The following is a 14,338-nucleotide window of genomic DNA, read 5'->3' as shown; positions in this document are numbered from 1 at the left end:
CGATTCAAGTCCTGTATCATTGAATTGTGGTAGGAAAGGATTGAGGAAAGGCCACATATTTCTACCCTTGGATTACAGTGGGAGAATGATGGTACAAATTTTGCGCCCTAATGGATTAAACTTTGAGGTTCACAGTGGGGGGTAACCTGGCTAAATGTTTCTTTAGAAAAGCCAGTCAAGCAAGAAGGCGTCGTAGCACGTTAGTCACAAAGCCTTAATAAACTTCGAGCAATGACAACCTAAGCGAGATCATTCTCGAAAAAATAAAATTTTGCATTCATGCAAACACCATTCACACATGTCTAGTTAGGAGCATTTGATTCATTTTGATCATGCCATTCTAATCATTAGGCATAATTAGGTTCATTGTAAAGGTCATGTTCTCCAGAGAACAGATCAATGAAGACATCAGATCTTGCTTTCCTATACTGACTGCGAAGTAGGTCAAAGATAGTAGATCTTGCCTTCCTGCATTGACATCGAAGTAGATCGAAGACACAAACCTTGCCTCCCTCGGTTGTAGTGGAGCAAGTCACAGATAACATATCTTGCCTTCCTACATTGACAACGAATCAGATCGAAGACGCAAACCTTGCCTCCCTAAGCAGTAGTGGAGCAGATCGAAGATGGTGAATCTTATCTTCCCAATACAGTGGAGAAGCAAATTTAAGCCATTTGTCCTATCTCCCTAAGCAGTAGTGGAGTAGGTTGAAGATTGCAGATTCTGTCTCCCTAAGCAGTAGTGGAGCAGATCGAATATGGTGAATCTTATCTTTCCAATACAGTGGAGAAGCATATTTAAGCCATTTGTCCTATCTCCCTAAGCAGTAGTGGAGTAGGTTGAAGTTTGCAGATTCTGTATCCCTAAGCAGTAGTAGAGCAGATCGAATATGGTGAATCTTATCTTCCCAATACAGTGGAGAAGCAGATTTAAGCCATTAGTCTTATCACCCTAAGCGGTAGTGGAGTAGGTTGAAGATTGCAGATTCTGTCACCCTAAGCAGTAGTGGAGCAGATCGAAGATGGTGAATCTTATCTTCCCAATACAGTAGAGAAGCAGATTTAAGCCATTAGTCCTATCACCCTAAGCAGTAGTGGAATAGGTCGAAGATTGTAGATTCTGTCACCCTAAGTAGTAGTGGAGTAGATCGGATATGGTGAATCTTATCTTCCCAATACAGTGGAGAAGCAGATTTAAGCCGTTAGTCCTATCTCCCTAAGCAGTAGGGGAGTAGGTTGAAGATTGCAGATTCTGTCTCCCTAAGCAGTAGTGGAGCAGATCGAAGATGGTGAATCTTATCTTCCCAAGGTAGTAGGGAAGTAAATTTAAACCACAAACCTCACCCCCTGAAGTTACAACAGAGTGGATTGAAGCTACAAGTCTTATCTTTTGAAGTTGCAGTGGAACGGATCGAAGCAACAAGGCATAGTGGACTGGGGTGAAGCTACTTGAAGAGAAGCGTCAAGAGAAGTCAAGATCCGGCGAGACTGGGTAAATTTGGTCTTTCTTAGTCTTTGCTTCATTCCCGTTACACGACAATGAAGCAAAGAGGGGCAGCTGTACAGCCGAAATTTTCCCAGGCCCAAAACCAATACAAACCCAAACTATTAACAAACCCAAAACAAATTAAACCCATAACAGTCCAACTGATCCAAAGCCCAAAGTCCCAGCCTCAACAGTCAAACTAGGGTTTCAGTTTTCTAAAACCCTAGCCTACCTGCTCCTGGCCGCCACCAACATTACTACACCTTTATTATCTGCAAGAACCACCACCAACCACTTCCATCAAGTACCTGCAAGGACACGCAACAGTAGAGAACGACAATCAAATAGGAATAAAAAATGTAAAACAATCGACTATAAAAGCCAAAACTAACAACATGTAAAAGGTTTCGGCTTTTAGAAAAAAACTTGGAAGAAATAAAAAGTTTTGAAGGTGATTCACCTTGGTTTTTTCGATTGCTTTTTCTTTATTTTCATTCTATTTTGGTTTTCTACAGTGTTTCTTTCTCTTTTCATTCTCATTTAATCAACATATTATAACAATATAATAAAATAAAATAAAAAGGAGAGTCTTACCTGATTTCGGTAGATGTGAGGAGGAAGAACCGAAAGGTCTCTTCCGATTTTAGCCTTTGTCGCCAGGTTTTTCTGGTAGTTTTGACCCCAGATCTGGGCTCTATTCGAAAAAAGGAACAAAATGGAGTATTTTGGTTTTCCAGCCACCGCGGATGGCGGCGCCGTCGCCGGCGTCCGGCGGCCGGTGCGGTGGCCGATGACCGGAGCCATGGCCGGTGACCGGAGCCATGGCCGGTTAAGAGGGGAGGTTGAGAGAGAACTTAAAGCTTTTTTTCTTTTTTTCAGAAACAAAAGGCAAATGACTTTTTTTTTCTAAAAACTGGGCTTTTATTGGCCCCCGAAACGACGTCGTTTTGGGGCGAGCCTATCAGGCCAAAACGGCGCCGTTTAGCGCGACCCGCGGGCGACCCGACCCATCCAACCAGGGTCCGCATGCTTTAGCCTTCAAGGGGTTATTTGCGCTTCAGGCCCTTCCGCATTTTCGGTCTGTTTCATTTTGGACCATTTGTTTTTTTCTCCTCTTTTAATTTGGATCCCGGATTTGTTCCCTTTTTAATTTAGTCCTCAATCGTTGGACACCTGAGGGAGGGACGCGTGGCTTAAAATTGGGTTTATTGCCTATTTGGCCCTCTACCTTTTCGCGCCCTTCTATTTTAGTCATTCTTTGTTTATTTTATTATAGTTTTATCCTTTAAATTTCGTTTTATTCTGAATTAGCCCATTTCTTGTTATTTTTATTACCTTATTAATTAATCTACTTATTACCACGCTTGTATTTTTTCTTTTTACATTTATTCCTTATTATATTATTATATTTTACTATTAGCTTCGTGTTATTTTTATTTTATATTCCTATTTATATTTATTTATTAAAATATGTTTGTTTTATTATATGTTATCATTATGTAAATACTTATATCTTTTGTGTTCTTTTTAACTATAGATTATTTATTATTCTATTAATAATAATAATATAATTATTATTATTTATTCATTTATATCTTTTAGTTTTAAATTTTATTATATATGTACATTAGATATCTTTATAAATTTTGTTATTGTTATTATTGCTGTATTTGATGCTTGTTTGTTTATATGTTTGTTATTATCTTGGGAAATATTTTAGTTTTACTCGTCTGTTTGCATGTTGTTGTATGTAATTCATTTGTCTTTTTTAGTATTGTTATTTTTATTGTGGTTGTTTGTCCATATCATCATGTTCATTACTTTCGTTTACTAATGCGACACCTATGCATATATCGAGTTTAGCATTACATCAATCTTACCTAAAATTTTTTTTAAGGGAAATTTTTGAAAATAAGAGCAATGCTTGACATTTGAGATTTTCGAGAGGATCGAGCCCTAACGTATTGGGTTCCGATTTCTTTCGTTGAGTCTAAATTGTCGAGAATGTTCTTTTAATCGAAAAGAAATAAATAAAAGCTCATTATCGGGAATTCAATATGTTGTGTCCTAACACATTGGTTGTGACACGTTCTTTTACGAGATGAGGATTTTTCTTAAAAATAATCGAGGCAATATTCAATGTTCGGAATGTTGAGAAATTGTGCCCGAACGTATTGGGTTGCGATTTCCTCATCTGACTTGAACAATTGAATATCCCTTTTTTTTAAATAAAATTTTTAAAAATTTTATCGTAGGAGTTTTTTTTATAAGCAACCTATTTTATACAAGTCATTTTAAAACAAAGGATCGTATTTTAAATTTCTTTAAATTTTTTAATTTTCGACATTAAGACATTGACTAATCAACAAGGTACCAATTTTTGGGCCTTACGAGGGTGCTAATCCTTCCTCGTACGTAACCGACTCCCGAACTTGTTTTTTTAGATTTCGTGGACCAAAATCGTTGTTTTAATAAAATCAAAACCGTTTATTAAAAACAACCACTTTTCAAGGTGATCCAGTCACACCTCATTAAAAAGGATTGGTGGCGACTCCCTTTTTTTTGTTTTCGTTTTCAAAATCCAAGTCGACCCCGTTTTCCATCAAAGAATGGTGTTAACAAGTTTCACAGTGGAGTCAGTTTTCTGATAAAAAAGTTCCAGTAAAAGGGTCAACCAAGTGTGGCAGCTTATCTCTGCCTTCTGATCTTTGTCATTACTTTTCACTGTCTGAGATTAAATGAGCAACCGACAACTTCGACAATGTTTTCATGATTGGTGTTGGAGGCTTGTTTAGAAAGGATTCATCAATGATGGGGAGACACAAGTTGCAATAAAACGGTTGAACCCTGAGTCTCAACAAAGTGCTCACGAATTCAGGACCGAGATCGAGATGCTTTCCTAGCTATACTACCTTCATTTGGTCTCATTGATCGGCTATTGCAACGATGACGGTGAGATGATTTTGGTCTACTATTACATGGCTAATGGAACATTTCGTGATCTTCTTTACAACTCCAAAACCCCTCTTCTTCCATAGAAACAAAGGCTAGAGATTTGCGTTGGCGCCGCTCAAGGGTTGCAATATCTTCATTCAGGTGCAAAACACACCATCATTCATCAAGACATTAAGACAACAAATATCTTGCTAGATGAGAACTGGGTGGCTAAAGTTTTAGATTTTGGATTCGGCCCTACTAACATGTCCCAAACCTATGTTAGCACGGTTGTGAAAGGCAGCTTCGGGTACTCGGATCCAGAGTATTATCGTCGTGGACAATTGACTAAAAAGTCCAGTGTATATTCATTCGGTGTGGTCCCTTGTGAAATATTATGTGCTAGGCCACCAATTAGTCGGTCGACCGAGAAGAATAAGGTAAGCTTAGCAACATGGGCTCAAGAATGCTATCGAAATGAATCACTTTACAATATCATTTATCCATTTTTGAAAGGAAAGATTTCATTTGAGTGTTTGAAAAAAATCACTAAAGTGGCAATGAGTTGTTTGCATGATGATGGAATCGAGAGGCCATCGATGGATGCTATGGTGTGGGGGCTATAGTTCGCACTGCAATTGCAAGAAAGTGCAAAGAAGGAGCCCCTTAAACCAAATGCCAGTGGTGGGTTTGAAGAAGACATGAATGAGTTTAAAACCTACGAAATGGAAGATGAGAGTGGGGAAGTGTTCAGTAGCATTGGCGATCATGTCATGAACTCCAAGAGCACTACTTCTTTCAATTTACAAAAAGCGATGACAAAAAGTTTTTGTATCAAGGATTCTGATAAATACTTGTCTAAGGCAGTTTTTTCTGAGATTAGAAACCCACAAGGACGATGATCCAAACATGAAGCTTGTTGGTAGTTTTTTTAGTTCATTTGAGAAAGATCCAAATATATATTTGATTGATTTAAAAAAAAAATTGTATTGTGATATTTGATATTTCAAAGTAGTTTCATGTAACTATGTTAATCACTAAGCTATTTGAATGTAAACATAAAGCGCATTGTCTTTTTATTTAAGGGTTGGGAAATGTTATGGGTAGTTTTAAGTATTATATTGAAAATTCAAGATTAGAAATTGTGATGATATATTCATATGAAAAGAAGTAAATTAAAGAAAAACTTAGTACAATAGTCAATAAATCTTATGTCACGTATTCATTCATTATGTTTTGGAGAAAATATTTTTATGCATACAATTAAATTCTTGGATTGAGATTTATGATGTACAAATTTATTTTTGTATTGTAATTTTTAAATAAGTGATTGGTTTATAGGCAAAATGATATTTTATAAAATAACATTTACGTTTTACTTGTTTTAACACTTTAACCCAGCAAAATAATATATTTTATTACGTGATTAACAATCTACCTACCAAACGTTTTGACTGCGATGGACTATTTATTCATCATGTTAGTACACTAGTTTTTTCTCATGTTAAAACATATATATTAAATAAGTATTTTTCTTATGTTATTATAATAGTAACCAAACGAGATGTTAATGTTACAAGTTAATCGGACATCAACTTAATTATGAAATTATTAAAATATCCTCTCATATGCCAAAAAAAAATTTTATGATAGTATTTTTCTTTTTATATAATAAATTAATAAAAAATTAATTCTAATGAGATTTAAAGTTAGAACACTATGAATAATAAATAGTTAATTTTATTATTGTAATAAAAACATTAATTAATTTTTATGTGAAATCGTAATAAATATATTTATTAAATAATATTTTTTACCTCATAAATAAAAAATTAAGTAATACAGTGTGAGGTCAAAAAGTAACGGAAACACTTTAAAATAAAATTATAGGAGTGCATACCAACATAGAGTTTAATAAATTATCTATCAAATACTTAATTTCAGTAGAATTATTACTGATTTAGTAAGACACAAGATTAAGACGGAAACCAAACTCAAGTGTTGAATGATTAAGGGTTGAATTAAGTTATAAAATATATTTGATATTTTAAAAAATTAAATAATAAATATTATTAGATTGTTCGATAAAAGATAATATAATCTTAAATGAAATAAAATAAAATAAAAACTACTGAATTTATTTTTATTAAGTGATAAGTAAATTTCTATCTACTTATAATTTTTATACCTTTTGTAAAAAAAAAATTAGCTTTCATTGTGAGTTATCAAACGTTCTTGAAAATATTAATTTTAGTTGACTGGATTTTTCTAACATTTTATCAAACAGAACTTCACTTAACAACCCAATAATTTTGCACAAAAAAATTTATATTAGAATAAAAATTCTTTTAAAATATAATTTTATAGGATAAATTAAATTAATTCTAGAGAAAATATTATTAAAATATTTATTTAAATATCATTCCGGTAACTAATTTTAAATTGTAAAAGGGATGGAAACAGTTCTAATTATTTAAAAATAAATAAACATTCCATTTATGGAATCAATTATCTTGAGATAAAATGAGTTTCTTGCAGTCTAAAATTTTTTTGGAATTGAGATGAGAAACCATCCTTGAGCTTTTTTGCCCCTTAATTTGTAAGGTTTAGTTGTTTGCGAAGATAATTTGAAAAAAAATCAGTTCAGTTTATTAAAACTTAAGGTAAAAAAAAGTTTACATTAGTGTTATTAATGGGCGGGTCGGGCAATTAAAAAATTTAAGTTTGTTTTTTTAAGTCCAGTTTGACTTAAAAGAAGAATTAAAATTTTGTTTAAATTTGATTCAGATAAAAGTGTTAAAATCCAAGTTTGGTTCACCTACCCATATTAATTTTTTTATATAAAATAAATTTAAAAAATATAATACATTAAATACATTAAAAATATTAAAATAAATGTTTATAACACTAAGATAAGTGCAACTTAGCAAGCAAATATATTTAAAATATTAGCAAAATTAATAATAAAATAAGATTTATACAATATCCAAAAAAATAGTAGTAATATAATAGCGAAATAATAGCTAAAAATAAAAATAGTAAAAAAATAGTAGCAATTTTTTTTCAAATTCGATGAGACCGACACATTTAGAAAACGATTTTTTGTCAAAATCCATTTTCTAAGTTTAAATTTTATCTAAATCCTCTAACTTTTACAAAACTTCAAATCGGATTATATTTAAACATATCATTATATTAAATTATTTATATATCATTTATCATTATATTAAATTATTTAAATATTCTTTATTATTATATTTAATTTTTAATATTTTATATATCATCAATTTACAAATTATTTATATTAATTACTTAAAAGGTATTTAAAATTTATATTTCATGTATCATTATATTAAATTATTTAAATATCATACAACTTAACTAATCTTTTATTGTCTTCTATTATGTCTAAAAGGATATTTTAACTTTCAACTGCAATTTTTGTAGCAATAGAGAATACTAAAACTAACAAACACACTTTTCCACAACACTTTTTACAAAGCACTTTGAAATGTACAAATTAACGCCTTTATTAAATTTTATCTATTAAATGATGATGGGGACATGCTGAAAATTATTTTTATGGGTAAACTATAAAATGATAACTTAACTATGCCTCTCGTTTATGACCAACTATTATTATTTATTTAGTCTCTAAAATTTTGAAATTAAATATTCTAGTCTTTTCGAGTTGGCATGTGTTTTTATTGGTCTAGTAACAAAATTAGTCCTCTAATGTTTACACATTCTAACAAATTGATTCTAAATAAAAAATTAACAAATTTAGCCTTCGATGTTTAAAAGTTTTTCATTTTAGTTCTAATTCTAAAATTCATTAAATTTGGCCTTCAACATTTAAAAACTTTTCAATTTGGTCCTAACTAAAATAAAAATAAAATAATTTTTAACCTTGTATAACCCATCGACTAACCTATGTGAGGTATTTAAATAAGAAAAGAATACACTATTTCAAGTCACTTGCAAAAGAACTCTAAAAGTTGGGATAAAACACAAAATATTAATATCCAAAAGAAAATAAAGGAATTAATAATGTTATCTATTCGGGTAGTAATGCAACCAATTATTCCAAATAGGTTCCAAATCTATTGGTTTGGTCTAGTGTGAAGCCTAAATTATAGTAAAGAAATTGTTGCAAGTGACTTAAAAGAGGGCACTCATTTTCTTATTTTAATATCACACGTTAATTAGCTAATGGATTAAAAGGACTAAAAATGATTTTTAAAATATATATTAATTTTTAGAGTTAGGACTAAATTGATAGGTTTTGTAAATGTTGAGGCCAAATTTATTGGTTTTTTAGAATTAGAACTAAAATGAAAAATTTTGTAAAATTGATGGCTAAATTTGTTGAATTTCATATATTTAGTTTCAAATTGATAGAATTTGTAAACATTAGAGGGCTAATTTTGTTACTAGACCAATAAAAAACTCACATAAACTCAAGGATTTAAAATATTTAATTTGAAAAGTTTCATTACTAAATAAATAATAATAGTTAAGTGACCAAAATAGAATAAAAGGTATAGTTGGGTGACCATTTTATAGTTTATCCATAAAAAATTAATTTTAGCATGACCACGTCTTTATTTAATAGATAAAATTTAACGAAAGAATTAAACACATTTCGAAATGTATAAAGATTAATTTATTTATTTTTTTCAATATAAAGCCAAAATGCTATCCATATAAGACTTACTACGTTTACCATGTCATTTCATTATGTGACTGTTTCACACGTGGTTTATTGGTTGAGTGATCTTATAGAAATGCTATTACAACTTTTGTAACGTGTAACACCCTAAACCCGACCTAGACATTATGGCTGAATCTGGCGATGTCACATGGAAAGAGATTTGAAGACATGATTGTCAAGTTTAAAAACCATTACTGTAAGTTAGCTTTTATTTAATTCGGAAAACAAAACTAGTTGATTTGCTCTAAAACTTGTCTCTTAGCGAAAGCTTTTGCAACCAATTAATTTAGTGAAATCGTTTCTATTTACGAAAAACCTTAGTTTTTAGAAGAAAAAAAAACGTGTTTTGTGGAGTTGCAGTTTTTAAAAAAAATCCATAAAAACAGTATAAAGTCCCAAATTTAAAGCCAACCAGTCCATAGTCCAGAAGATACATCAAAACCCCCAAATAAGCAATAAATTCTAGGCATTAACGAAAAATAGTCTAAAATTTACGTGTGGCCACTGTCGAGTCCTCCGCTACACCTACCTGTCAAGTCTGGGGATTACCTGTACAGATTAAACAGAGAAAGGGTGAGTTTTCGTAACTCAATGTGTAATCCCCGCAGAAAACATGCATACAGATAATCAACCGAATTTAGTTAGATATAGTCTGGGGCCTGTGCCCATCACAGAATTAGTTTGGGCTTAGCCCGTTCAGATATAGTCTTAGAAATACATTAGGGCCTTGGCCCTTATCAGATACAGAATGCAGATACAGTAAATCAGAATCCTACCCACCAACCTCTACACACCATTTCCGTTCAACCCCACATACCATGTGGGTATTAAATCAACCAACACATTCGTACACACCATGCTGTACCGAAATGTGACACATAATTAGAAGGTTGCAGCTGAGCTGCCAGATAACAGGTTTAATAGCCTTTCAGACACGTCCTCCAAATATCATCAACCCACCCCGATGCAATGTAACATAAAAAATATGTCATGCCATTATGCAATTAATAGTGCATACATTCAGATATCATAAATCATGCTCGATATAGAAATCAAACACACATATCACACATATAAGGGTTTAAGCAAAGCTTACCGACCCTACAGTAGGTCCACAGTCGACTTGGGTGACCCGTGCAACCTTACAGAACTTTTCAGAAAAATGGGCTCACACGCCTATGTGGCCCACTCGGCCCAAATTGGCCTTGGCCGCGTGATCCATTTTTAATGTAACCCGTGCTAGTTAATTATTCATATATGTTTTCACTATTTACTTATATATTCCTTCAAAGCTGTCTACTTGAGTCACTGTTAGTAAATTATTTATATCTTGAGATAAAAAATTCCGAATTAAGATCCGCTTTATGTATTTGAAACTAGACTCAAATAGCCTTCTACCATAAAAGTTTAATAATTTTTTGTTGAGCCAATAAGTACAGTAAAATCTTCAAACTTACCCCTGTTCTGCTGTCTGATAGCTCCGACCCTTCTTTTCTAAAAATTAATTATCTCTTAGTACCAAATTTGGATGATGTTTCCATTTGTTTCTATTGAAAATAGACTCATTAATAATTTAAACATGTAAATTTTAACCCCTAATTATTTTTCTACAATTTTTTATAATTTTCCAAAGTCAAAACAGGGGAACCCGAATTCATTCTAACCTTGTCTCACAAAGTTTATTATATCTCACGATTTATAAGTCCATTACTTACACCATTTCTTCTATGAAAAACTAGAATCAATAAAATTTAATTCTATATTTTTTTCATCCTCTAATTTGATTTCCTCAGTTTATGGCGATTTTTCAAAGTTAGCCTACTGCTGCTGTCCAAACAGCAAGCAATTTTGGCTTTTCGCCGAATCCCATTTTTTTTTGCGTTTCAGGTACGCACTTGATTTTGTTTGATGCTAAAATAGTCCCTGAGCACTCGAAAGCCTATAATCTAGATACTTAACATCAATTTAATAGATTTCCAAGCCAATTGAAAACTAAGAACGAACAAAAACCCAACTTACCACCAACGATAACCTTCCGTTTAGCTATTGTTAAGACGAGAACACTTAATTCACCAGTCCAAACCTCCCCCTATACCCAAATCGTAGTGAAAAAACATTACCGCTTCAGTCGCTAAGAGATTCATGATAGAAACGAAAAGAAACGCTTACCAAAACTAAGCGAGCACTAACCGCGTGCGAAAACGAAGGAAAATAAATGGATTAAGGAAAAATCAAGAAGAAGAAAAAGAAGAGAAAGATGGAAGAACTCAGAGAAATTTGGCAAGAGGAGAGGGAGAAGAATAGACAGAAAAATTTTTTTGGAAAAGAGATTCAAAATTAGGTTATAAGAAAAAACTAAAATAAAATCTCGATAACCTCCAAAATCCCTTAATCTTCTCCCCTAATTCCCACTACACATCCACTACTTAGAATCCCCCTATTACACAACTCTATCCCGAAATCTGAGCAAAAAAATAATACCCTTGCCTACAAAGGGATTTGAACACAAGACCTCCACCATAATAACATACCATTTAACCACCGGACCAGCAAACCCATTTTGATGTTATTTACACAACAATCAAATAAAATCCTACTGAACAAGAGTAATGCCTAATTCATTCAAAATACCAAAATTTTCCCAAGCGAAGACTTGAACTTGAGACCTCCCAAACACTCCAGAACACATAACCACTAAAACTAACAAATATTTGTGTCATATTTTCACAATAATGGAATTAGAAATTTTGGGGAATTACATAACTCCCCAAATTTCTTAAAATTGTGAATTTCCTGGTCTATATAAAGTAAATACATTTGGTTCCAGTGATTAGGTGTTTTAGTTGTGTGCTTGAGGGAGGCCCTATGTTTGATTCCCTTTCTTTAAGAATTTTTTTATTAATTTTGATTTCATATCTGATTTGGTTTGAAAGGGTTATCTTTAATTTTTGTTATGTTGTTGATAAGATGTGTTTGTTGGTTCAATGCTAAAGCTTTAGCTTACCTTTAGGTCTCAAGTTTGAATCCTATTGTGTGTAAAAGTGGAATTATTTGTAATCCTATCTTGTTGTGTCAGATTTTCTCCTAAAATTTTTCTATTTGACATTCCCCTCTTCCCCCTCATTTCTTACGTTCTGTTTTTCTCCATTCCTCTGATTTTATTTTCTTCTCTTTTCCAATTTTGCTACAAAAATTTCCTCTATTGTCTTCCCTGTTCTTCTTTTCTATCCCTGTTATTTTGTTTTGTTCTTTTTTGTATTCTCATATTATCAATCCTCTACCTTTTTTGTTACTTGTTCTTGTTCTCTTGTCGTTCTTCCTTCTTCTTTGTTGTTGATTTGATCAATACTAACATTTTATTTCAGTTTTGCTATTACCAGTTTGTGGCAAGGGAATTTAGATTAATCATTGTATATTTTTTTTGGATTAGGTATTGTTTGCTTGTTCTTGAGGGGGCTGTATTCGGTTTGGCTGAGAAATAAGTATCTGAGCACATTTCATGCGCGTTATTGCCAGGTGGGGATCATGTGGTGCATACCCCTTCGATAAGTTGAGTGCCGATGATCTTTCTTCAAGGGTATGTGTCTGTATGCCAAAATTAGGGGTTGGTTGATGTTTGGTTGTAATGGTCGAATACCTATTGTTCTTTTGGGCCAAATATTCTGCTTGAGTAAGTGTCAAATAAATATTTCGGTTAGGGGAATTTAGTGATAATTGGTTAATTGTGGATCTTGGAAGTAATCAGGTTTGTGATTTTAGCCTGAAAACTCAGAAAAAATGTGCAAAAATTGAATCTACCAGACGATACCACATGGTTATATGGTTAGCCGTGTGGGTCACACGAGCCCATCAAGTAAGAGCATGTGAGCCACACGGACGTATGGGCCCATTCTGAGTAGATTAGTTTGGGTTGTGTTTTGGGTTGGTTGTTAAAGGTTAGCGATATTATTGTATTTGTTTTTCTCCATTCCTTTGATTTTCTTTTCTTCTTTTTTTCCAATTTTGCTACAAAACTTTCCTCTATTGGTTTCCCTGTTATTCTTTTCTACCCCTATTATTTTGTGTTGTTCCTTTTTGTATTCTCAAATTATCAATTCTCTACTCTTTTTGTTACTTGTTCTTGTTCTGTTGTCGTTCTTCGTTCTTCATTCTTCTTTACTGCTGATTTGATCAATACCAACATTTTATTTAGGTTTCGCTATTAGCAGTTTGTGGTAAGGGAATTTAGATTAACGATTGTATATTTCTTTTTTTGATTTAAGTATTGTCTGCTTGCTCTTGAGGGTGTTGTATTTGGTTTGGCTAAGTAGTAATTATCTGAGCGCATTTCATGTGCATTATTGCTAGGTTGGGATCGTGCGGTGCATACCCCTTCCATGAATTGAGTGTCGACGATCTCTCTTCAAGGGTTAGTGCTCGTATGCCAAAATTAGGGGTTTGTTGATGTTAGGTGGTAATGGTCGAAGGCTTACTGTTCTTTTGGGCCAAATACTTTGCTTGAGTAAGTGTCGAATAAATGTTTCAGCTAGGGGAATTTTGTGCTAATTGGTTAATTATGGATCTCGAAAGTTATCAAGTTTGTGATTTTAGCCTGAAAACTCGAAAAAAAATGTGCAAAAATTGGATCTACCAGACGATGCCACACAACCGTATGGTTAGCCGTGTGTTAGGCCGTGTGGGTCACATGAGCCTATCAAGTAAGAGCATGTGGGCCACACGGATGTGTGGGCCCATTCTGAGTAGATTAGCTTGGGTTGTGTTTTGGGTTGTTAGTTTGAGGTTAGCAATATTATTGTATTTGTTAAATGGTTATGTATGTAACCGATAGAGATTGTCTGATATGTAAATAATGTATGTACATTTTTTTGAAAGCATGCTTTGTTGTGTAAAATGGTATATCTGATATGTAAATCCGTATTCACTATTGGCATGTTTTTGTTCTGCTATGTTCATAAATGAGCATGTACATCTAACAATATGTCACATCCAGAAAACTGCGTTACTAGAATTGGGTATTATGGTTTGGGTTTGAGAGAAAAATTGAGTTTAATATCATAGAAATTAAAATAAGATAAAATAATTAAATAAATAATAATGGTAATAATAAAATATTAAAATGATTATTGGTTCTAAAATTAGGTTGTGAAAATTATATTTGGTGATCGATTATTAAATAACTTAAAATGATTTTAAAAATAAAATTG

The 14,338-nt window shown here is 32.6% G+C and overlaps 1 pseudogene; it reads left to right on the top strand.

Annotated features, from left to right (window-relative positions):
- The first annotated feature begins 2,288 nt into the window (after window positions 1-2,288).
- On the top strand, window positions 2,289-5,322 carry LOC105764290 (receptor-like protein kinase FERONIA; annotated as a pseudogene).
- The last annotated feature ends 9,016 nt before the right edge of the window (window positions 5,323-14,338 follow it).

This window comes from Gossypium raimondii, chromosome 7 (genome assembly GCF_025698545.1).
Source record: "Gossypium raimondii isolate GPD5lz chromosome 7, ASM2569854v1, whole genome shotgun sequence".
Lineage (NCBI taxonomy): Eukaryota > Viridiplantae > Streptophyta > Magnoliopsida > Malvales > Malvaceae > Gossypium > Gossypium raimondii.
The sequence above is the reverse complement of the archived record's forward strand: the minus strand, read 5'-3'. Positions and strand labels throughout refer to the sequence as shown.